Below are 23,496 nucleotides of genomic sequence, written 5' to 3' on the forward strand. Positions count from 1 at the left end.
GGGTGTTGTGCGGTTTTTCCTGTACAGTTCAGCTCTTATTCCCAGGGCCCTGAGATGCCTGTACTTGTGCTAACGCTGAACTTGAGGTGGAACGGCCTTGATTTTCTCGGCCTCCACATGCTGATACTCTTGAAAAGAGTCTTTTTAACCCAGAGAAGTCCTGGGGTGCCCAGTTGGCAGAGCATGTGATTCACGACCTTGGGGTCATGGGTTCAACCCCACATTGGGTGTAGAACTCATTTAAAAAGAAACATCTGACTTCCCTCGAAAGGCATTTTGCAGTGGGCTTCGGTGCAAGTGGCCGCCACACCAGGAGCCACGTCTGGCAGGAAAGCGACACACAAGCCTTAACCCAGTGAAGCTCTTCCACTGCGGAACTCCCTCACCCAGAAGGTTCCCTCTGGTTAGTCACCTGGTCCCCCCAAGCAGCACCTGTTCTTACAGCTCTAGCATCCCCAACCTCCCTACTGTGAGAGTCCCTGGAGCAGGCAAAATAACAGTCACGTGCTACTCTCCTGTAGGTGACACTTTAATGGATTTGAGGTAAGGCTCCAGAATCTGTTTTGGGTTTGCTTGTTTAAGATTTTTATTTATTGGGGATCCCTGGGTGGCGCAGCGGTTTAGCGCCTGCCTTTGGCCCAGGGCATGATTCTGGAGACCCGGGATCCAGTCCCAAGTCGGGCTCCTGTGTCTCTGCCTCTCTCTCTCTCTGTGACTATCATAAATAAATAAAAATTAAAAAAAGATTTTTATTTATTTATTCACGAGAGACACACACAGAGAGAGGCAGAGACACAGGCAGAGGGAGAAACAGGCTCCACGCAGGAAGCTGGACGCGGGACTCCATCCCGGGATCCCGGGGTCACGCCCTGGGCCGAAGGCAGGTGCTCCACCACTGAGCCCCGCAGGGATCCCCAGAATCTGGTTTTGAACAGGAAACCCCAAGTGAGTCTCACAGGTGTGTTTAAGAACAAGCTAAAGTGAAGAGGCTGGCCAGAGCTGTCCTCCTCCGGGTTGGGGCAGAATCTGAAAGTGAGAGGAGGGTGAGTTTTGAGAAAACCCAAGGCCACCTGGTCCACCTGATCCACCCGGTGCAACTGGTCCACCTGATCTACCTGGTGCACCTGGTCCACCCGGTCCCAACCCCGAGAACGACCTCGCGGGAGCGCGGACGCCCGGGTGCCAACCACATTATACGGGTTTGGGGATTTTCTTCACCTTCCCCATTCGCGGTGGTGGCCCTGCGCGTCCTGGAGCTGCGGCTACTGGAACAGGGTTGGGTGCCCCCTGGGAGGCGCGGGCCAGGGACTCCTCCAAGGGGGTCGCACCCGGAACCGCAAACCGCCTCGGGCTGCGGACTCCGGCAGCCGGCGACCCTGTGGGTCGGGGTGCTGGGCAGCGTGTGGGTGCTACGCCCTCGGGGCGCCCAGGGTCACCCCGCGGCCTGGCCCGCCCCAACCCCCCCCCGCCCCGGGTCACGGACAAGCCGGGGCCGCGCAGGGGGCTCTCCGCGTCACCTGCAGGCCAGCTCCCTCCGAACCCGTCAGCGCGAGCAGCACGCGGAGCCCCGGCCCAGCTCGCCCGCGGGAGCCCCGCTCCGCCCACGGACTCCCCGCTCCAGGTCGGGGACCCAGCCTCCGCGGAACCCCGCGACCGGGGCGAGGTCGCTCCACGCCCAGCCTCCACCCTGCGGCCCGCGGAGCAGAGGAGGCGGGGCATTGGGTGGGGGCGGGGCGCGTGGGCGGGGCATGGCGGCGTGGTCAGGGCGGGGCGACGGGGAGGGGCGGGACGGGGCCGAGACGGAGGGGCGGGGCGACGGGCGGCGCGGGGGCGGGGGTGGGGGCGGGGCGACGTCGCGGGGGGCGGGGTCAAGCCACCCCCCCGGACCGCGTGCGTAAACCGGGGTTCCCAGACCGTTCAAGTGTTTCGACAGAAGTGTCAGGGCCCCGTGGCTGTATTTTTGGCAAGAACTGAGGACACGGGGCCTGAGTCCGGCGGCTGCCCAGGGCGGCGCTCGCAGACGTCAGAGGGTAGACACCGGCACGGACAAGGACTGTCGTCGGGGGCGCGGGACACCTGCTGCGCGCCGGGCCCGCCGCCCCGCCCCCAGCCACGCCCAGCTCCGCCCCCGCCACGCCCCCAGCAACGTCCAGCTCCGCCCCCGCCACGACCCAGACCAGCCACGGCCCCGCCCAGCCACGCCCCCAGCCGCGCGGCCCTCGCGTCGAGGGCACAGCCCCCCCGCCCCCGGACACGGCCCACCCACCCCTGCGGTGCGCCCCCCGGCCCCTTCACAGCCGTGTCGGAATGTCACGGACGAGGGCGAGCAGCGCGTCTAAAAAGCCTTCGTGGAGGACGGCCGTGGAGGGCTAAGGAGCGCGGTGGTCCGGGGGTCCCGGCCGAGGCCCGGCAGGCGGGCCCTGACAGCGGGCACCGGGGGTCAGAGGCCCCGCCCCGGGTCGCACGGCGGCATCTACGCCCGCACGGCCTCAACCCGCCGCCCGCCCGCCCCGGGGCACAGCGGGACGGAGCCTTCACCTGCGGGAGCTGTGCCGGCTGCACTGAGCGCGCCCGCCCCTCCTCCCCCCCTCCCCCACCGCGGGCTCCGGGACGGCCGCCGGGGCGCGTGCGCGCGGAGGAGCGGGGCGCGGGCGCGCGGGGCGCGGGCGGCGGAGCGAGGGCGCAGGCGCGGGCCCGGGAGCCGGAGGACGAGGCCGCGCGCGCCCGGAGCGCGGGGGGCGGAGGAGCCGAGGCCGCGGCCCGGAGCCGGGAGCCCGGGAGCCCGGGAGCGCGAGCCGCGCCGCCGGAGAGCCGAGTGGATCCCGGCCCAGGCAGCAGGTATGTCGGCGCGTGGCGGGGCCTCCTCCCCGGAGCGCGGTGGGGCCCGGCCGGTGCGGGGGGGGGGGGCCGGCGCTGACCTTCATCCCAGCTCCCGGGGGCGGCGGGCGTGCCGGGCCGTGCGGGGCTCGCGGCTCCTCCGGGCTGGGCTGCTGGGCTCGGCCGCCGCGGACGCTCTTCCCTCCCGCGCTTCGCCCGCGTCCACCCTGCAGCCGGGAACCGCGCGGGCTGCGCTGCGGGGGCCGCTGAGGGGGGCCCTGCGGGTCCGGGTCGGGGGCTGCTGTGGGGTGCAGAGTCCGCCTGGCGCCTGTGCTCGGCCGCGGCCGCCTGCGAGGGGCTCCGCCGGGGCGCGGGGGCAGCGTCACTGGCAGGGTCGGGGCACGGAGAGCAGCATCCCCTGCAGGGCCGGGGCGTGGGGGGCAGCCTCGCAGGCAGGGTCGGGGCGCGGGGTCAGCATCCCCGGCGAGGTCGGGGCGCGGGGGGGCAGCCTCACAGGCAGGGTCGGGGCGCGGGGGGGGGCAGCATCCCCAGCAGGTTCAGGGCACGGAGGGCAGCATCCCCTGCAGGGTGGCGGCGCGGGGGGCAGCATCCCCGGCAGGGTCAGGGCACAGGGGGTAGCCTCGCAGGCAGGCCGGGTCCCGTCGCAGGCAGGCACAGCCCAGGGCAAGTGGGTCTTTGCCAACTTGCCAACGAGGCTGAGAGGCCGCAGGCTGTCCGCTGATCGCAGCAGCAAGGCCTTGAACCCGGTGCTCGGGACCCCTGGGGACCCCTCGGGCTCCCATACCAAACTCATCAGGACTTTGCATCTGAGGATGACTGAATCTTGCCACCTGTTGGAAGTCAGACCCACCGATCCCCGCTTCGGTCACTAACACCAGCGACAGGCCCACACTGGCTTTTCCTGCCTTCTTGAATATTGCTTGGCTTTTGCTCTTTTAAAATAAAACCCGTGATTTGATGCTCTGTATGTTATAAATTACATGAATTGTTTCTATTCCACGCACTTACAACTTGTCCTGATGACTGAATTTCGCTTCAGTGTCCACATTACCGATTTCCGAGCTCCCCCTTGCTTGGAGCAGCAGGTCCAAAAAGTGGGATACATGGAACTGATGACCTTTCTCTGCCCCTCCCCGCATACTGTGGTAAAAGGAATAGTAAAAACTAGAAGCATAAAATGAAAGTGAGCATCACGGGATGCCCAGGTGGCTCAGCAGTGGGGCACCTGCCTTCAGCCCAGGGCGTGACCCCAGGGTCCAGGATCAAGTCCCGCACCCGGCTCCCTGCAGGGAGCCTGCTTCTCCCTCTGCCTGTGTCTCTCATGAATAAGTAACTAAGTCTTAAAAAAAAAAAAGAAAGAAAAAGCAGCTCTGTTTAAAAGAAAGAAAGAAAATGAGTATCACCAGCCATTGGGCTATGGCCACAGAACTCAGTGCTTGTAAAACGCAGTGTGCCCCATCTAATCATGAGGACACGTTCTTAAGTGTGCATATGTGCCAGGAAGATGAAGAAGCTAAGACTAAGAAAGCTCTAACGTGCCCAAGGTCACACAGTCAGGACGTGGCGAGGATAAAGATGCAAACTCACGTGCGTCTGATTGCCGGGGGTCGATGGGCACGGGGAGGAACCTTTAACCCTGGTGCTGTCGCTGCCTCTGTGTTTTAGTTAAGGTCAAGCTTGTGCATGAGCGAACCTGCTTGGACCTGATTCCCCTTTCACAGATTCCACATCAACCTTAGTGGCTTTCCAGTAGGAGAAATCGTTGTTTCAGGATGGGTCTGTGTGGAATTTTTTGCGGTGGCACTGAGCCTGCAAGAAATGGTATCCTAGACGTGCTTCCACTTAGCGCTCTCAAGCAAGCATTTAAGTCCAAAAAAGTTGTTTTCCTTCAGATTTAAATCTATAAAACGTATGCGCATCAAATAGAATGAATCACTCATGCTTTTCATTATCTCATCCCACTCCAGTCTTCCTGCCACCCCGCACACTCACTTGTGGTCTCAGTGCCAGTCATGAGAACAACATTGTCTATCACACCAGCACATGAATTCCTTAAGGGGGTGAAGGAATCCACACCGGTTGTGCACCAGTCTCTCTACAGTGGCGGCACATATTCACTTGAATAATCTTAGAATCTGTGCATTCAGCTATGGATATATACTGACTCTTTTTTTTTTGCAAGTGAATTATGATAATGCAAGTAATGGACTTTCACTACACATTCCTAGTAGTTCTCATAGACTTAGAAATTTCTATAGTTGCATCCATGGAAAACCCAATCGGTGGGGCTACGCACTTTTACATTAAAGTCACGTATTTAAGATGGTGGTGAGAAAGATAGAGGTAAATATGAGGGGTTATTTGAAAATTATATCCCGTGGAAGGTACAGTTTTTAATTATAAATTTAGGGCTGATATTAGGAAATACAAGACTCTCTTACAAATTCCATAAGCTCTGTCTTTCCTCCTCAGGCAATATGACTGGTTGTAGAACATGATCTTACTTTTTTTCATTATACTGTGTTGACAGTAAAGCAATTTGCATAGCAATTTTGCCTCATGGAAAACCCTGGGTTTTAGAAGAGCACATTCCCTAGTACTTATGGAAATGCTGAGTTGGAGTCTTTCTGCCCTGAGGATTTCCAGTCTGTGATCAGATAAACTCAAGAGGAGTCCTGATGTTACTGGAGAAGCAGCAAAAAAGCAAAGAGCAGTGTTGCTTGCTTTCTGGAGAGGAAATGGGTTTTCCGATGTAGAGCATCACTGTTTTCTTCAGTCAGAAATCTCATAATTAAAAAGCATCCAAGAAGTAGAAGAAGTCTGCTCTCTACCATTCAAGCAGGATTTTATTTAATGCAGAGTTGAGCATCCTTTTGGGTGCAGTGGTCATCTGAGGAATGTAAAAATGTTTCTGGACTACATTTTTTTTTCTCGAATCATATCTAAACTGGGAAAAGCCGTATGATCAGCTACAGATGCTTACGCATTATTTTTTCCTCTCACCAAGTGTGTTTTGGGGTTTTTTTGGAGGTGAGGAGAGCAACTAAAATTTTTCCAAGCTCAAGGTAGCATGCGTTGCAGTGACTGATTGTAATGCACATTTTAATGCATCATTGACTAAAACACTGGGAACTGGCTTATTTGTCTTTGACCTTGTTGAGCTACTTAGTTGTGAAATGTGTGGGGTTTTTTTTGTTGTTGTTATAGTATTTTTGCTATTCTATCAAATTTTTTTTTTCAGCGTCAACAATCTTGAATTGTTAAAAGAAGTTCACAGTCAGCTTACTTTAAGATACTTTATTTTCACCGACTCTTTTTCTCTCCCTGGTGGCAGCCTTTGCAAGAGTTTTAATTTTGCTAAGAAAGTGACTCACAATCCACAAGTTAATGCATCCCCTTCCCAAAGTGGGTGCACATAATTCACTTGCCAGCCAGGCGCCCCCCTGTAGGACCTTGTAGCTCCCTTTGGCCTTATGTGGCCCCCCTCCCCTGTAGGACCTTTATCTGTGAACCCTGTAGCTCCCTTTGGCCTTATGTGCACCCACTTTCCTCTCTGAGAAGGAGTAAGGGTTCCTAAGGTCCCCCCCTCCCCCCCCCCCGGGCAGGCCTCGCTTGGTGAGCAAGGTGGAATAGTGGCTCCTGGATACTGATGTCGGAGAGGCCAGGAAATCACTTCTCCTGCCCCAGCACTAGCCTGTGCTGTGATTTCTGCTCATGAGAGCAGCACATGCTCATCGTGAGGTGCTGACGCGCTACGTGCATGTGGAAGGTAGAAGCTCAATGGCTAGAGTCTTTAGTGGTCTTTCCCCTTGGCGATCGATAGTCAACATTAATAGTTTGCTGTGAATTCTGGATTTTGTAATGTGGATAGTGAAATGTTACTGTTTGCCAACAATACTATACATAGATGCATATCACTTGCAGGGGCTTTTTTTTTTTTTATTCCACCGGGTAATGTCTCACTCACAGAGGCCCTTGAACAGCAATACTTCTGGACGCGTTTTATTCGGCCGCAACGGGAGTTAGAGGAGAGGAGCCCCTTCGCCGAGGGAGAGGCAAGGGCCCCTGTGTGCTGGGGAGGAGCTGGGCATGATCCAGGGCCTGTGATGGATACTTTTCCTTTCTGTATCTCTTTTACCCCTTTGCAATTACCCTTGGTGGCTAACTGTGTATAAATGAGAGACGAGTCCGAGGCCCCAGAGGTTTACGGAGCCAGGCTGAGGCCCAGGCCCAGGTGAGTGTGGCTCGGGGTCCAGGAAGGCGCTCGGCCTCTGCCCGTCCGCACCGGCTGGCTCGCGGCCTCGGAGCCCTGGCCCTGGTGGTGCTCTCTGGGAATGCCCTTCCCCGACGACATCTGCTGGGTTTGTGCCCTCACTTCTTTTTGGCTTTGCCCAAAGTACGACTATGCCTTTAAAACGAAGTTCTGGGCAGCCCCAGTGGTGCAGCGGTTTAGGGCCGCCTGCAGCCCGGGGCGTGACCCTGGAGACCCGGGATTGAGTCCCACGTCGGGCTCCCTACACGGAGCCTGCTTCTCCCTCTGCCTGGGTCTCTGCCCCCCCCCCTCTCTCTCTGTGTCTCTATGAATGAATAAATAAAATCTTTTAAAATTTTAAAAAAATAAAAGTTCTCTCCCATAAGCACTCCTGGCCTCCTCCCAGCCTTGTTTTCCTCCATAGCCCGTCCTAGTTTTCCCTGTAAGTTGGCGGTTTTGTTTATTGTCCACCTCCCGAGGGAGGGAGTGCTCCAGCGCCAGGCTTTGTCTGTCTCGCTCACTCCCCAACCCTGGTGTTGTGGGAAGGAACTGGCCAGTGGCCACGGCCCCGTCCTTGTTAGTCCTCAGCCTTGGCCACCTCCTAAATGCGAAGGCTCTATGTGTGTGTTTGAGGGAACAGCAGAGGAGAACCAGGAGAGGTCTCAAGAGGATGTCAGGGTGAGAGAAACCTCCCAGGTAGACAAGGGAAGATGGAAAGTCAGCTGAGGGCTGAGACGGGTGACAAGGCCGCGCAAAGTACGTGGGGAGATGGCCCGGATGCAGAGGAGCCGCTCGGGTTCCCCTCTATTTGGCATACGGCATTTTTTTTTTTAAAGATTTTCTTTATTTCTTCATGAGAGACCCAGAGAGAGAGGCAGAGACCCAGGCAGAGGGAGAAGCAGGCTCCATGCAGGGAGCCCGACGTGGGACTCAATCCCGGGTCTCCAGGGTCATGCCCTGGGCCCAAGGCAGATGCTCAACTGCTGAGCCCCCCAGGCGTCCCATATGTCATGTTTTTTGAAGACTTCCAAAGATGGAGACCAGATGCCACCAACTTTCCTAGTGGCCTGAGTTACACAAAGGAAAAAGAATCTGTGGACACTCATGCAGGCAGGTTAATCACTGCCCCACCAGCATCAAACTGTTGCATTTTTTAAAGATTAAATACCTGTTGGTATCTTCCCTGCTTAAGCCAGAGTGTGAGAGTTCATTGCCAAAGCACTTAGCTCGCACATCTGAGTTTTGGCAGGAAGCATGTACCAGCAGTATCCCAGCCTGAGATTCTTTTCTTTTTTTTTTTTTTTTAAGATTTTATTTATTTATTCATGAGAGACAGAGAGACAGAGACCCAGGCAGAGGGAGGAGCAGGCTCCATGCAGGGAGCCCGACGTGGGACTTGATTCTGGGACCCCGGATCACAGGATCACACCCTGGCCAAAGTCAGGTGCTCACCCGCTGAGCCCCCCGGGGGGATTCTTTGGGCCCGAGGGGTCTCAGGCTCCTGGTTTCCTTTCCTACATCTATGGTCTGCGGTAGTTCTTGGATCTGAGCAACATCATGGGTGTTTGGGGAAATAATTAAGCCTTAGAACACTTTAGAATTGACACGGGGATACTGGAGGGAGGTCATGGTTATGGGATAAAGTCGGCCAAACTGCTTCTCAGCCATGGGACCGCCTCCTCCTCCACCTGTCCCTCCTCCCCCTTCTCCCTCCTCCTTCCCCTCTTCCCTCCTTCTCCCTCTGTCTCCTCCTCTCTTGCTCCCCCTCCCCCTCCTCCCTCCTCCTCCTCCCTCCTCCTCCCTTCTCTTCCCTCCTCCCCCTCCTCCTCCCCCTTCCTCTCCAGGCTTTAATGCTGCCCTGGGAAGGGAATTACCCTTTGAGAAAGACAGCCTCCCTAGAGCTACCTTTGATTTGTCATAAAACCCGCCGTGCAGCTGGGACAGGGGCCGGGAAGTCCCCACAGCTCCTTGAGACGGTGTCAGTCGTGCTCCGCCCCCACAGCCCAGGTGTGCAAGTGCGGACTGTGGACCGCGGGGGCTGTTCCCTGGCCTCCCTTCCAGAGCCAGGCAGGCGCTTTGCTTCCTGCTGCCCGCAGCTCCTAGCGGGTCTGAGATGAGCTCCTGGGCTGTCGTTGCCTCGGTCCCCTGCCTTAGTCACCCGCTGCCATCGGGCCCAGCAGTGCGTGAACGAGGCCAAGCAGACAGTCCCCTTGAAGGGCCCTGCCCCAGCCAAATCCTGTGTTGCATCTCAGTTCCATGTGACGGGTTGTGCGATGCCCGCTGCTTCTTGGACGGTGCTTCTGAGCTGCGTTAGCTTGCTCTTTGGGGGGGGTCACGGTCCCTCAAATAGGGCAGGTGCTCCACTGCCGGGGGACAGTGTCCCAGTGTCCAAAGAAAAGGTTGGACGTGTCTGTCCCCTCTGCCCCGTCCTCTGGCCTGGGCCCCCCTGCTGTCCCCCCATGCTGTCCCTCTTGCCACCATCCCGCAGGAGCTGCCGAGGGCTCCCGAAGGTCACCGCGACTGCCGAGTCACAGACCCGCCGCCTGTCTCAGGTCTCAGCCCGGACGGCTCAGCAGCCCTGGCCCCGCTGACTTCGACCCCCTGACCCCCCTGACCTTCCCCCCAGTGGTCTGGCCGGTTATTTCCGTTGTTCTCGGCCCCAAGGGGAGAGGCGGCCTGGAGGGGTGCGTGGTGACCAGGCAGCTGCTCTGGCCTTGCGAACGCTGTGATCTGGGCGACTCATTCACACACACGCACCCAGCCTCAGAGTTCTTGTCTGTGACGGGAAGAGGAGCAGGGAGGCGCAGGCGCTGCCGGGGGAGGCTGAGCGGATGCGCCAGGAGACGGCAGGCCGGTGGTAGGTGCAGCTTGGCCCCTTCCAGGGCCCTGCCCAGGGCGTCTGTCCCCCCTTCCCGCGAGCTCTGAACTAGCTTACTCACCGCCTCAGCCCGGCCTGCCGGGCGCCCCCTTCCAGGCCTTGCCCCGTGGTCCCCACCTGAGGGCCACGGTTCCCCTTCCACCCCCCCAGGAGGGGCGCCCGAGAGCTGCACCCACCCCGAGGCCGCGGGAGGACAGGCCCCGGGAAGGGAGGCCTGCTCCCTCGGCGCTGAGCCCGTCTCTGTCAGGCGAATCGTAAACTACTTCGGGACACCATCTGCGATTTATCCTTTATAAAAATATCCTTCTCAGCATTTGGCACTATATACACGGGGAATGTAACTCCCGTCCTCTAACTGCCAAAACATGATCGTTTTTCTTGGTCCTTCCAAAATTGTTTTTCCTCCTAAACTGAAACAAACGTGTATTGTTCAGTCCTAAACCCCTTGTAAGCCTAATATGGGAAAATTGGGTCAACACCACGGACCCTTTTGGAACGAGGAGGGATATGTGGAAATCACTAAAATAATGGAAGCACAGGGAGTAATTAATTCTTTTTGGAAGGAGTTTGAAATTCTCCCAACTTGTGAGACTGTTAGGATTTTATAAAGTGTTTGGGGCCTTTTTTCTGTCCTCATAACATCCGTTCCCAAGGAAAATGAGCACTAGTCCAGTTGCAGTACCCCCCACCCCCACCCCAGTCAAAAATGTCTCCAGACATTGCCAAGTGTCCCCAAGTGTAGGAAATCCTCCCCTTTTGAGAACCACTGCTCTATAGGATCAATCCAGAAAGCTCATTATGTTCCCAATTCACAGAATATCAGATTTGGACAGTTTGGATTAAAAAAAAGATGAAAAGTATAATAGATACAAAAGATACATTTGGGCTTGAAGTTACTAACAGAGTAAAGTTAGTATCTACGTATCCATGGTACAAAACCCCGTTATAAGTGGAAAATGCACGTAATGCAGCTTGCGTGCTGCGGACACGTCGCTTCGTGGAGCCCACCCCAACGTGCTCCAGGCACTTCCGTTAGCCTCCGGTTGGGTAAGATCATCTACTGCAGAGCCTGTTCTACAATAAAGCGTTGACTAGCTCATGTAATTTACTGACTACCTTCCTGAAAGCGGGAAAAGTGGCTGCCGTCTGGGTACAGGGCGGTTGTAAACGTACCGGCTGTTGATCCTGGCGGTCTCGTGCTGACCCAGAGCTGCCCAGCAGCAGGAAATAGCCTGCAGATCGCCAGCCTGTGAGAAGATCCAGATTCAGATTCAGTGTGATTCCACAGAATGCCTCCCGCCTTTGCACCACCGGGAGATCAAAAGATCATAGGGTGAGCCCTTAAAATGGGGGGGGGGGCTCCGTATAAGCAGGTACGGATCACGTCATGAGTAAGTGCAGAAATTCAGACCATCATACTCCTAAGGGTATCGGGTCTGAATATAACAACTCCGAAGCAATGCTCCAATCAGCCTGGAATATTCTAGTTGGAATTGTATTTAAGTGCCCAAAATACATTTATACTTTAGACAATAAGTGTATTAAGCCAAAAAATAATGACTCGGGAACTCTCAGTTGGTTACCATCGGAGGGAATTAGATCGGACCCGGGTAAGCTGGCTCTCTACCAGAGGCTGCTTCTGACCTCAAAGCTACGCTGAGAGGCATGTTCTGGTGCTCAGGGGTGACGCGGAATGACAGGGTACCGCGTGCTTTGGTGGAGGGCCACGCTTGCTCGGTAAGCTTCGTGGTTGTTAGAAAATTCAGCTGTAGATTTCTGATTTAATGCCTGCCTCCAGGAGCGCCTGGGAGGCTCAGTGGGTTACGCGTCTGCCTTCTGGCTCAGGGTGTGATCCAGGGTGTGACCCTGGGGTCCGGGATAGAGTCCCGGCATCGGCATCGGGCTCCCTGCATGGAGCCTGCTTCACCATCTGCCTGTGTCTCTGCCTCTCTCTCTGTGTCTCTCATGAATAAATAGATGAAATCTTTATACATAAATAAATAGAGTAAATAAAACCCACCCCTAGGGGCACCTGGGTGGCTCAGTCGGTTAAGCATCTGCGTTTAGCTGGGGTCGTGATTCTGAGTCCCGGGATGGAGCCCTGCATCGGGCTCCCTGCTCAGTAGATGATCTGCTCCCCTCTCTCTCTCTCTTTCTCTCTCTCTCTCTCTCTTATCCTCTCCTCTCCCCCTCTGCGCCTCCCATTGCTCATTCTCTCCCTCTCAAATAAATAAAATCTTTTTAAATAAATAAAAATAAAACCCACCTCCAGTTGACATTCACCACCAGGTTCTTTCATTCTTTCTTTTTTTTTAAAGATTTACTTTTTTTTATTTATGATAGACAGAGAGAGAGAGAGAGAGAGAGAGGCAGAGGGAGAAGCAGGCTCCATGCCAGGAGCCCGACGCAGGACTCAATCCCGGGACTCCAGGATCACGCCCTGGGCCAAAGGCAGGCGCAAAACCGCTGAGCCACCCAAATGCAGTAGCACGAAATGCATGTCACACCCAAAGGTCAGGCGTAACAGTTAAACATCCTACTTTCTGAAAGTGCATTAAGGCGCCAGCCTTGGGAGAGACCTGCTGTAGCCAGAGATCACCTTTGGCTTGTAATTTGCCTTCGAAAAGGGAAAAAAGCCTGCGTGGAAGGCCTTCAGGATGATCACTCACCAATAGTCTAGAAATAGGCCTTGTGCAGTTTCTTGAACCTGGGAGGCAGGGCAGAAGTACTCATGCCACACACATCTGTGAACATCTGTGCCAGATTTGTGTGTGCTACGGAACCCCAGACACCAGGGTGGACTGAATCGTGTCCCCTGCTAAAGTGCCTCTGTTGAAGCCCTAACCCCCAACACGACTGGGGATGAAGTCTCCAGAAGGTACTTAAGGTTAAATGAGGTCAGGGCAGCCCGGGTGGCTCAGCGGTTTAGCGCCTGCCTTCGGCCCAGGGTGTGACCCCGCGGTCCCGAAATCAAGTCCCGCATCGGGCTCCTCACATGGAGCCTGCTTCTCCCTCTGCCTGTGTCTCTGCCTTTCTCTCTGTATCTATCATGAATAAATAAATAAAATATTTTAAAATAATGCTTTTTAAAAAAAGGTTAAATGAGGTCATTGAGGAAGAGATCCTAACCCCATACTAGCCTTTGAAGAAGAGGAAAAGAGGTGCGCCTGGCCGGCTCAGTGAGAAGAGCACGCAACTTTTGATTTCAGGGTCGTGAGTTCAAGCCCCATGTTGGGTATAGAGATTACTAAAAGATAATAAACCTTTTAAAAAAAGAGGAATAGGAAGACAAAGAAAGATTTCTCTTTCATTCTCTTTACCCTTTGAGGACACCGTGAGGAGGTAGCCATCTCCAAGCCAGGAGGAGGGTTCTCACCAGAATCTGACCATGCTGGTACCCTCACCTTTGGTTTCTAGCCTCCAGAACTGTGAGAAAATACATTTTTTGTTGTTTAAGCCATTCAGTATATGTGTTTGTCTTTGCAGCCCCGGTCACTACATGCTGCACCCTCATTACACAGATGAGGAAACGGGACCCAGGGAGGCAAATGACTTGCCCAAAGTCAAGTTACTGGTTAGTGGTAGAATTAGAACACAGAACCTAGCTTTCCTGACTCCTAGTCCACCTCAGGTCGTATAGGCTCCTGTTCATTATCTGTAAAACCTATGGCTCACCTCGTCTGTAGGCATCAGGGTCCTTATACCTGCCCTGTTTATCTCAGGGATGTTGTGAGGATTGGTCAGATGGTACAAGAAAAGAGTTTCTAAACAGAATATTTTACAAGTGTTAAGTATCACACTCAACTCAGATTTTGCCCCATTATCAGGAATCTATCTGCCTTTGAAAATTGTGTTTTCTTTTAGCACCAGAAAATTAGTCTTAATTCCTGAAATGAGGAAAAAAATAACCAGAAGGCTATGAAGTCTACAGACAAAAGTTAAAAAAAAATAAAGTCCTTTCTAGTTGTAACCACATTGAAACTGTTGTTGCTTTCCTTTTCCAAAGGTAACATTCTAATTTTTGTAAGAAGCATCAGATTAGGGCAGCCCGGGTGGTGTAGTGGTTTAGCTCTGCCTTTGGCCCAGGGTGTGATCCTGGAGACTTGAGAGCGAGTCCTGCGTCAGGCTCCCTGCATGGAGCCTGCTTCTCTCTCTGCCTGTGTCTCTCTCATGAATAAATAAATAAAATCTAAAAAAAAAAAAAGCATCATATTAAGGCATAAGAATTTCTGGCGCCCAGCCCATACTCTATAGCACGTACTAGAAGTGTAACTGAACAAGTCATTTCGCTCTTCTGAGTCCTACCATCTTTTCCTGTCAAATGATGGGATTAGGCTACTTGCGGTTTAGGGATCCCGGAATAATTACTCTGAACTATGCAGTGCCTTAAAACAGCAGGACAGAAATAATTCACACAGTGATCTCACTTTACAAATTATTCTTCGGTTATAGTTGCTGGAAGAGTCAAGCGTAGATGAATGGCATTTGGCATCTGAAACCCTTAATTATACACCGTAGGCAGCTCTGTGGCTTGGTCTCTGTCAAAAGACACCACATTATTAAATGACACCGTGTAGGGACGTTCAGAGTTTTTGCAACAGCTTGTTCATCTGTAGCACGATTGGCCTGTGGCAGGTAGCCTCCACAGTCTGCATGTGCAAATCTGAGCATGCCTATATTTAGATTAAAGACCTCCTGTCCAATTCCTTTGGAAATGAGTCCACTAAAATTGATGACACTCAGAGGGGAGTTTGGGGTCCATAGCTAGTGACACATGTGATGTATTTCCAGATTTTTTATGTAGTTAAATACTATACTAGGTATAATGCTTTCTCCTCACTTCATCTATTTTGCCCACCCCCCATACACACACCCCTCTGGCAACCACCAGGTTATTCTCTATATGAGTCTATTCCTGCATTTGTGTAAGTTATGTAAGTTTTAGGTGTAAGTTTTACACACAGCTTTGTATGTATTTATATTATAGAAGTACATAAAAATCACACATAAGTAATACATAAATTGCAAACAGCTTTAGCAATAAGGAAAAAATCATCTAAAAATCCTACTATAAAAAATAAAAAATAAAATAATAAATAATAAAAATTAAAAAATAAAAAATCCTACTGTAGTTATCATTTACCTTTTTGCCTATCCTTTGAGACATATTATGCATTATTTTTTTAAAGATTTTATTTATTTATTCATGAGAAACACAGAGAGGAGACACAAGAGAGAGGCAGAAGCACAGGCAGAGGGAGAAGCAGGCTCCCTGCAGGGAGCCCGATGCAGGACTCTATCCCAGGACCCCAGGATCACGCCCTGGGCTGAAGGCGGTGCTAAACCGCTGAGCCACCCAGGCTGCCCTGCATGATTTTTTATAATTTTAATTATGGTTACATACATATAACAAAATTTACCATTTTAACCGTCTTTAAGTACATAGCTAAGTGACCTCAAATTCATTTGCAGTTATGCTACCATCAGTTTTGCCCATCTCCAAAAGTCTTGTCATCTCACAAAACTAAAACTTTGTACCCACTAAACACAAAAATTCCACTTCTTACATCTCCACCCACACACAATTTATGTTATTGGCATCACATATTTCCTCTTTATACCATATTATATATTTTATATTTTAGGGTATCTGCAGTTTAATATAGAAGTTATATGGTCTCATTCATTTGGGGAATATAAATAATAGTGAAAGGGAATAGAAGGGAAGGGAGAAGAAATGGGTAGGAAATATCAGAAAGGGAGACAGAACACGGAAGACTCCTAACTCTGGGAAACGAACAAGGGGTTGTAGAAGGGGAGGTGGGGGGGGACGGGGGGACTGGGGGACAGGCACTGAGGGGGGCACTTGACGGGATGAGCACTGGGTGTTATTCTGTATGTTGGCAAATTGAACACCAATAAAAAATAAATTTATTATTAAAAAAGTTATTCTATATTAAATATATTATATATATAATTCTATATAATTATAGAATTATAATAGAATAATAGAATAATAGAATTATTCTAATAGAATTATAATATAATGTAATTATAATATAATATAGAATATAATATATAATTATATAGAATTATGTATAATTAAATATATATATTTATTATTTAAAAAGTTATTCTAAATAGTGAAAGGGAATATAAGGGAAGGGAGAAGAAATGTGTGGGAAATATCAGAAAGGGACACAGAACATAAAGACTCCTAACTCTGGGAAACGAACTAGGGGTGGTGGAAGGGGAGGAGGGCGGGGGGTGGGGGTGAATGGGTGACGGGCACTGAGGGGGACACTTGACGGGATGAGCACTGGGTGTTATTCTGTATGTTGGTAAATTGAACACCAATAAAAATTTATTAAAAAAAAGATAATTCATGTTAAAATATTAAATGCATAAAAAGCAAAAAATAAAAAATAAAAAGTTATTCTATATTAAATATATTCTATAGAATTCTATAGAATTCTATATTTCTATAGAATTATAATAGAATAATAGAGTTATTATATTTAATATATATAGAATATAAATATATTCTATATAGAATATAGAAGCCATTTTTTTTAGGTAGATTTTGGGTGGGGGGAAGGAGTAGATTTTAGTTGGGTGGAAATAAAGGATTGCGTTTTGGCTTTCATTTTTACAGTCCACGAGACGTCTAAGTGAAGATTCAGGTAGGCAGTTGGATATGCAAATCTGGGTTTCAGGGGAAAGAATGGGGCTGGAGATAAAAATTTTGAAGACAGCATGTGTGGATGACATTTTAAGCCCTGGCAGAGGGGACAGATGGGTGAGATAAAAGGTCTGATAAAGAGCCCTGGGGCTTATCAACATTTAGAGGTCACGTGGAGGAGGAAGAGGACCTCGCAAAGAAAACTGAGAAAAAGCCTCCAGTGAGGAAAGGGGAAAACCAGATGGTAGGGTCTCCTGGAAGTGGGGAGAACAGAGTGAAGAAGGATGAGCGAGTGATCAGTTGTGTCTGTTTGTGTCAAATGGTTGAGGGTTGTGTTTACGGTATGAAGATCATGGCTTGTAGTTGAAATGGGACTCCAGTCACCAGGGTCCTCTTTCTTTTTTTACCAGTCTTGAGATCGTTTTAGTTTTTGGGGTGTTTTGTTTTGTTTTTACACTTCTCACGCCATGAATTCATAGAGAATGGGTTCCAGTTGCTCGGGCTCCTTTCCATTAGTTCTCACAAGGGGTATTTCTCTGGTAAAACAGGCTGGCACTTCAGTTGAACTCAAGCACCTTTCTGTTTGGCTTCCTTCTTTTTTCTCATCGTTTTCCTTCACGCACTTCGGGAAACTATCTCCGCTCTTAAATCACTTAATACGCTCAATACGTATATTAATTCTCTTGGTGAGAATCTTGCCCTTGTTTGTTTACAACAGTGCCAGCTCCATGCCGGGTAGCGCTGTAGACTCTTCAGTTTTGCCAACCGTGATGTTTGTGATGTGGTGCCTTCTGAACACTGCCCATTTCCTTGATGTCCACAATACCCTCTTTCTCACAGATTTGCATGGTTGGCCAAAGGAACAACTCCATGTTCTCTAAAAGGTCTAGAGAACTAGTAGTGTGTCCCTCTCCTCCTCTCTTTGTGTTGGTCATTTTGAAAGACCAATGACAATGACATTGAAAGACAATGATTCCCACCAGTCTTGCTAGAAAATCACCTCTCTTATTTCCCGTCTTACCAGTTATGTGAGAGAAATTTCCCTTCTTTTTCTTTATTTATTTATTTTTGATTTATTTATTTATTTATTTTTAAATTTTTTTTAGCTTTTCTTTTTTTTTTCTTTTTTTTTTTTTTTTTTTTTTAGAAATTTCCCTTCTAGTTGAAGGTTAAACATCTCATCCTCCAAGAGACAGTCACCTAATTTTCTACGTCAGTTGACCCAAAACAAATATTATGTCTTCTCTTGGGCCCTCCAAGAAAACTGTTTTTGTTTGTTTGTTTTTTGTTTTTTTTTCTGGCTCAGCATAGAACAGTCTTATTTTGTTGTGGACTCTAACCTGCACCCTAACAATCAGTAGTCCCTCTTACATTCATCAACCAACAATTTTTTCACAAAACTCCAACAATAAGCTATATCATATGCATTGAGTCTTATTTGAGAAAGAAAATCCCACTCAGGAAGAGCTTACCAAGTGCCAGGCAGATACGATCCCTCAGGGTAGGGCAGAAAGAACTCAGAGGAAGACAGGATCATGAGGTGTGGGAGGGAAAGAAAGTATCCTGGGGGATTCCCAGGAAGAGGGGTCATTCATTCGCTGGGCCTCAAAAGGTAGAAAGGATTTGAACAGGGAGGACAGAAGGTAATCACAAAAGACACTTACTAGGTAAGATCATTGATATCGCAAAGATGATGCTGGCTGGGATTACGTTTATCCTGACAGATTGGCCTAAAGGAATGGATTCGTTGTCAGAAATAATCCCACATTGAATCACGTATGCGTGAAATCCTGTCATTTGAGAAGCCTTTGGTATAAAAGTTCTGGATTATCTTTTAGATGGATGTTGACAGTATTTAGTGATAGCGAGGTGCCTCAGAATTTGGAAATGAGATTGCTTTACTTTGCCTATTCAGTGCATTTGTGTGTGAGACACTGAGGAGAGACCAAGACAGGCCGCAGTCTTCAGAATCCACAGATGGTGACGTGATTGGCCCTAAAATGCCGAAAGATACCCACATCCAATCCTGGAGCCTGTGAATGTTGCCTTATTTGGAAAGAAAGGGGCCTTTACAGATGCGGTTAAGTGAAGGATTTTGAAATGAGGAGTTAATTCTGGATTATCAGTGGTTGGAAAAATACTATCAAGGATGTCCTCATAAAAGAGAGGCAAGAAAGAGACGCGACACTAAGAAGAGGAGGACATGGCAGTGTGACCACAAAGACGGAGGAGTGTGATGGGGATTCAAGCCAAGGAACACCTGGATCGACCAGAAGCTGGGAGAAGCAAGGAACAGATTGTCCCCCAGGGAGGACCACGGCTCTACAGACACATTGATTTTGGACCTTGGGCCTCTGGAGCTGTGAGAATAAATCACTGTTCTTTGAGGCCACCGAGCTGGTGGTAATTTGTGATAGAAGCCAGAGGAGATTCCTACGAGAGGTGTTAGCTATTGGGGGGCTAATCACATTGCGGATGTGAATTTGGAAGAGCCCAATACATTAGTTGAGGTGACCTGATTTGTGGATTAGGGAGGCAAGTTCAGAACATTAAGTATAACTTAGCAAGTTTACACTTAATTATTTAACACCTTATTTAGAGGAAAGCTGGGCTCCTTCACCCCCGCACCGCCCCCCCCCCCCCGGGGCAGAGTCCCCTCCTCTTTGCTTGCTGGGTGTTCTCGGCCTCCCTGCTTTGACTCCATGCAGCTGGCAGCCACTCCTCAGCTTCCAGCCGCGCTGACTCTGGGCTCCTGGTTGTGAGCCTGAGCGTTTCGGATGCTGCAAGAGAAGCCTCTCTTTTTCTCATGCACGTACAGATGAATGCATTTCCAGCCTAATTTTTATTTCTTGTGAATTTGATGAGCATTATCTGGCTAATCATGCTTGAGTCAACTCAACCTTGAGATTAACGAAGCTGGAGGTCACCACCTGACTTAGTAAATTTGCCAAAGCTGACGCCACACAATAAGGCCTTTTGATAGAGCCTTTGGGTCTTGCGGATACTGTCTGCTGTTGTCATTGAGCCCTCCGTGCTACCTCGGGAGAGAACACGCTTTTCCCTCAATTCAAAACCTGGAAGACGTTTTTTTCTTGGCCCTTCTATATATGAGGGTATCCCAAGGGGCTGCTGGGGGCTAGAGAGCCCCTCAACATGTCCCTGCAGGAAGAACAACCTCAGCTCATGAGTACGTTTCCTAGGGCCACCGTAACAAATAGCACAAAGTTGGTGGCTTAAAATAACAGGAATTAAAAATAAATAAATAAATAAATAAATAAATAAATAAATAAATAAATAAAATAAAATAAAATAAAATAAAATAAAATAAAATAACAGGAATTTATTTTCTTAGGGTTGCAGAAGCCAGAAACCTAAGATCCAGGTGTTGGCAAAGCCATACTCCCCCCAAAGGCTCTAGCTGGGGGGGGGGGGATCTCCTCTGGCCTCTTCTGGTGGCCCCTGGTGTTCCCTGGTTTGTGGCTGTCTCTGCCTTTGTCTTCACACAGCCTTCTCCTCCATGACCTGGCGCCCAGCCTTGGACTAAGGGATCACCCTAACCCGGTATGACCTCATTTGAACTAATTACGAACTATTTCTAAATAAAGTCATGTCTTGGGCATCTGGGCGACTCAGTGGTTGAGCATCTGCCTTCGGCTCAGGGCGTGACCCTGGAGACCCGGGATCAAGTCCCACGTCGGGCTCCCTGCATGAAGCCTGCTTCTCCCTCTGCCTGTGTCTCTGCACCCCCCCCCCCCACTCTCTGTGTCTCTCATGAATAAATAAATAAAATCTTAAAAAAAAAAAAGTCATGTCCTGTGGTTCTGAGTAGACATGAATTTGGGGTTGGGGGGGGGCAGACACTGTTCAATCCACTACAGCTCCTAAGGCTGGAAAAGATGCCAAGGCTTGGATGAGTCTCAGGTTCTGCTAAATAAATGTGAGTCAACTACAGGAACAGACTAAGTAGGCCCCAGCTTGTAAGCGTGAGGACTCTAGGATACCCTAGAGAAGCTCGGAATGATCAAGAGGCCGCCTTGTCTGGTGGCAACAGTGATACACTCGTGTCTCCTGCAACGATCCCTGGGAGCACCGTCCCTAACCGGCCCTCCTGCCCTCGTCTAACTGAGGTCCCTGCAGCAGGGCTGTTCCCCACAAATGGGGCTGGTCCCCTCATGTTCTCTGCTGCTGTGGCCGCCTATCTCCTGGCCCGGGTGCCTCGCAGTATAGCCCTCCGTGGGACAGGTTCCCTTCGGGCCGCCTCACCCGCACTCCCTCTAGTCACCACCTGAGTCATCCCTGCAGTGGCGTTTGTGTGCTGAGCTCACAAGTGCGGGGAGACGCACCTCCACAGTGTCCTCCTGCCGTGACCGGCGATGTGGAGGGGTTGTTGTCCCATCTTGAGTCCCTAACGTTCCAGTGTTGGTGCTTCCGGTCCCTCTCATCTCGGTGAGAGAATAATGAGTTTTGTGTCAGAATATCGTATTTTAGCTTCCTTTTTATTCCTCATCCATTCATTGAAACCCTGGGAGTCCCATCATGCAAACTGGACCCGTTGTGTAGGCAGAACCGCCGCTGCCATCCTGCACCCTGCTGGCACCCCGCTTAGGCCCCCCGAGGAGCCGAGCGCCTGAGCCGGCAGGAAGGGAATAGTGACCCGGCTCCCAGGTCGCTGTGGCCTGCGGCGGAGCGGGTGGACTCGGATTCCAGCTCCAGGTCTGCCGCCCCCGACCGTGTAGACCCGGGCAGGCCTCTCCACCTCCCTGAACGGAGGTTCCGTCAGGATCTGTGACTCGGGCCTCAATCTCTGTGCTCGCAGAGGCCACGTGGATGTGTGCTGAGAAGGGAGGGCCAGTGAGCGCCTCCTGCACCTCACGGCCCGGCGGCCGCGGCTGCGTAGACCTGCCTCTGATCGTGGGCCAGACCCCGGCCGGGCCGAGGAAGGCGGCCGCTCACGGGACTCGGGCGAGGTGGCCGCGCAGCCCAGCGGTGCTCCCGGCGGTGCTCCTGCTCTGGAGCTTTGCCCACTTCCCTGCCCTCCCTCCGGCCTCAAGGGAAGCATGGTTCTTCTGTCCCTGAGCTGGTCATGCTGGGGTTCCGGCCCGTCCCTGCCAGCCCGAGCTGCGCCTGCCCTGGCCCGGGCCCTGTTGGCCGCACCCCCTCCGTCGCCGAATCTTCACTTGTGCCTTTGCTGCAAAACCCTCTCCCTTCGGGCTGCCGGGGCTCAGCGGTTTGGCACCTGCCCTTGGCCCAGGCCATGACCCCGGGGTCCTGGGATCGAGTCCCGCGTCGGGCTCCTGCGTGGGGCCTGCTGCTCCCTCTGCCTGCGTCTCTGCCTCTCTCTGTGTCTCTCATGAATAAATAGGTAAAATCTTTAAGGAAAAAAAAAAAACCACTCTTCCTTCGGGCCGCAGCCCATTCGGTGCGTGGAGTCGGCTTCCTCGAGCTGTCAGTGTCAACACTGAAAGTGTATTCCCGGGGGTCCCTCTGGGCCACACTCCAGAGCAGGTGACAGACCCCGGGCGACCCCCAGGCCGTGGCGCAGGGCAGCTCCGCGGCAGTGCATCGTGACGTCGGGCAGGGCCAGGCCCGGGCTCTGGTCCCCGCTCCTCGGCCTCCCTCAGGATCGCGGCTGCGTCCTCAGCGGTTCCTGCCCCGGCCTGGCCCTGCCTTCTTCCCTCATGTGGAGCCACCAGCCCCGCTCTGTCCTCACCCACTTAGCTCCAGGTTCTCTCAACAGCCCCCAGTTCTCCCCCACCACACGGAGGGAACACACCTCCCCTGCTCACCAGATGCCTCCTCCATCCCAGCACAAGCGTCACTTCCCCAGGGAAACCCTCCCCTCATCCCCCTCCTCGAGCCACTTAGGACAGACACAGACACTCGTCCTTCCTTTTGTGCAGAACGTTTAGCTCCGCTTCCAATTTTGCACCCATGAGTGTGGCTGCTGGGCTGTCCCAGCCACTCTCCCCTAAGCCCTTCAAAAGCCTGGACCTGGGCAGCTTGTATCACCCTGTGTGCAGCCCCTGGCCGGAAAAATAAATTGTGGTATATCCATGCAGTTAGATACCACTCAGCAATATAAAAGAGCAAAGTACTGATAAATGCAACAACCTAGATGAATGTCAGAGAACTAAAAAATCCAGACACAAAATAATCCATGCCACATGATTCCATTTACATACAGTTTAAGAATAGGGCCAAACCAGTCTCTGGTGCTAGGAATTAGGACAGTAGTTGCCTCTGGGTGTCAGGGGTTCGACTGCAAAGAGGCACCAGGGAACTTCCTGGAAAAATGGAAATATTCTGTATCTCGATTGGGATGATAGTTCTGTTCAAACCCATCAGACTCTACGCTTTTAATGTGTGTGTTTTATTGTGTGTAATTATGCATCGATTTTTTTTTACATGTTAGAGGGAAAAAAAGTGTCTTTGGAAGTAGGCAGAGAATTCTAGAAGAGATTAAGGCTTGTCCTGGAGAGATTGTAATAATTGTAATATTGCGTGTATTGTAATTGTAATTTATTGTGAGATTGTAATAATACAGCTAAGAAATTTTAGGGCCGGGATATAAGCAGTGGTAGCGGAGCTATGACCTTTGGTGGTAGAGTTATGATTGGTGGAAATTGTAAAGTAGGTTTTTGGGGGAGAGTTTTGGTTGCAGGAAATGAGTTGTTTCAGAAATGTGAGGTTGTTGTACCTCTGGGACATCTACACAACCAACGGGCAGAACTAAATATGGATCTGAGGGCCCCCGGGTGGCTCAGTCTGTTAAGTGTCCGACTCTTGGTTTCAGCTCATCATGATCTCAGGGTCGTGAGATCAGGTCCTGCATCAGGCTCTGAGCTC

The 23,496-nt window shown here is 51.4% G+C and overlaps 1 protein-coding gene across 1 annotated transcript in view; it reads left to right on the plus strand.

Annotated features, from left to right (window-relative positions):
• The first annotated feature begins 2,693 nt into the window (after nucleotides 1–2,693).
• The window catches only part of TMEM266 (transmembrane protein 266), a 92,512-nt gene continuing 71,709 nt past the window's right edge, over nucleotides 2,694–23,496 (plus strand). The window contains 1 exon segment of the mRNA XM_055320199.1: nucleotides 2,694–2,838. The gene's annotated coding sequence lies outside the window, so the exon portion shown is untranslated.

Source organism: Nyctereutes procyonoides, unplaced genomic scaffold, assembly GCF_905146905.1.
Source record: "Nyctereutes procyonoides isolate TBG_1078 unplaced genomic scaffold, NYPRO_anot_genome, whole genome shotgun sequence".
Taxonomy (NCBI): domain Eukaryota; kingdom Metazoa; phylum Chordata; class Mammalia; order Carnivora; family Canidae; genus Nyctereutes; species Nyctereutes procyonoides.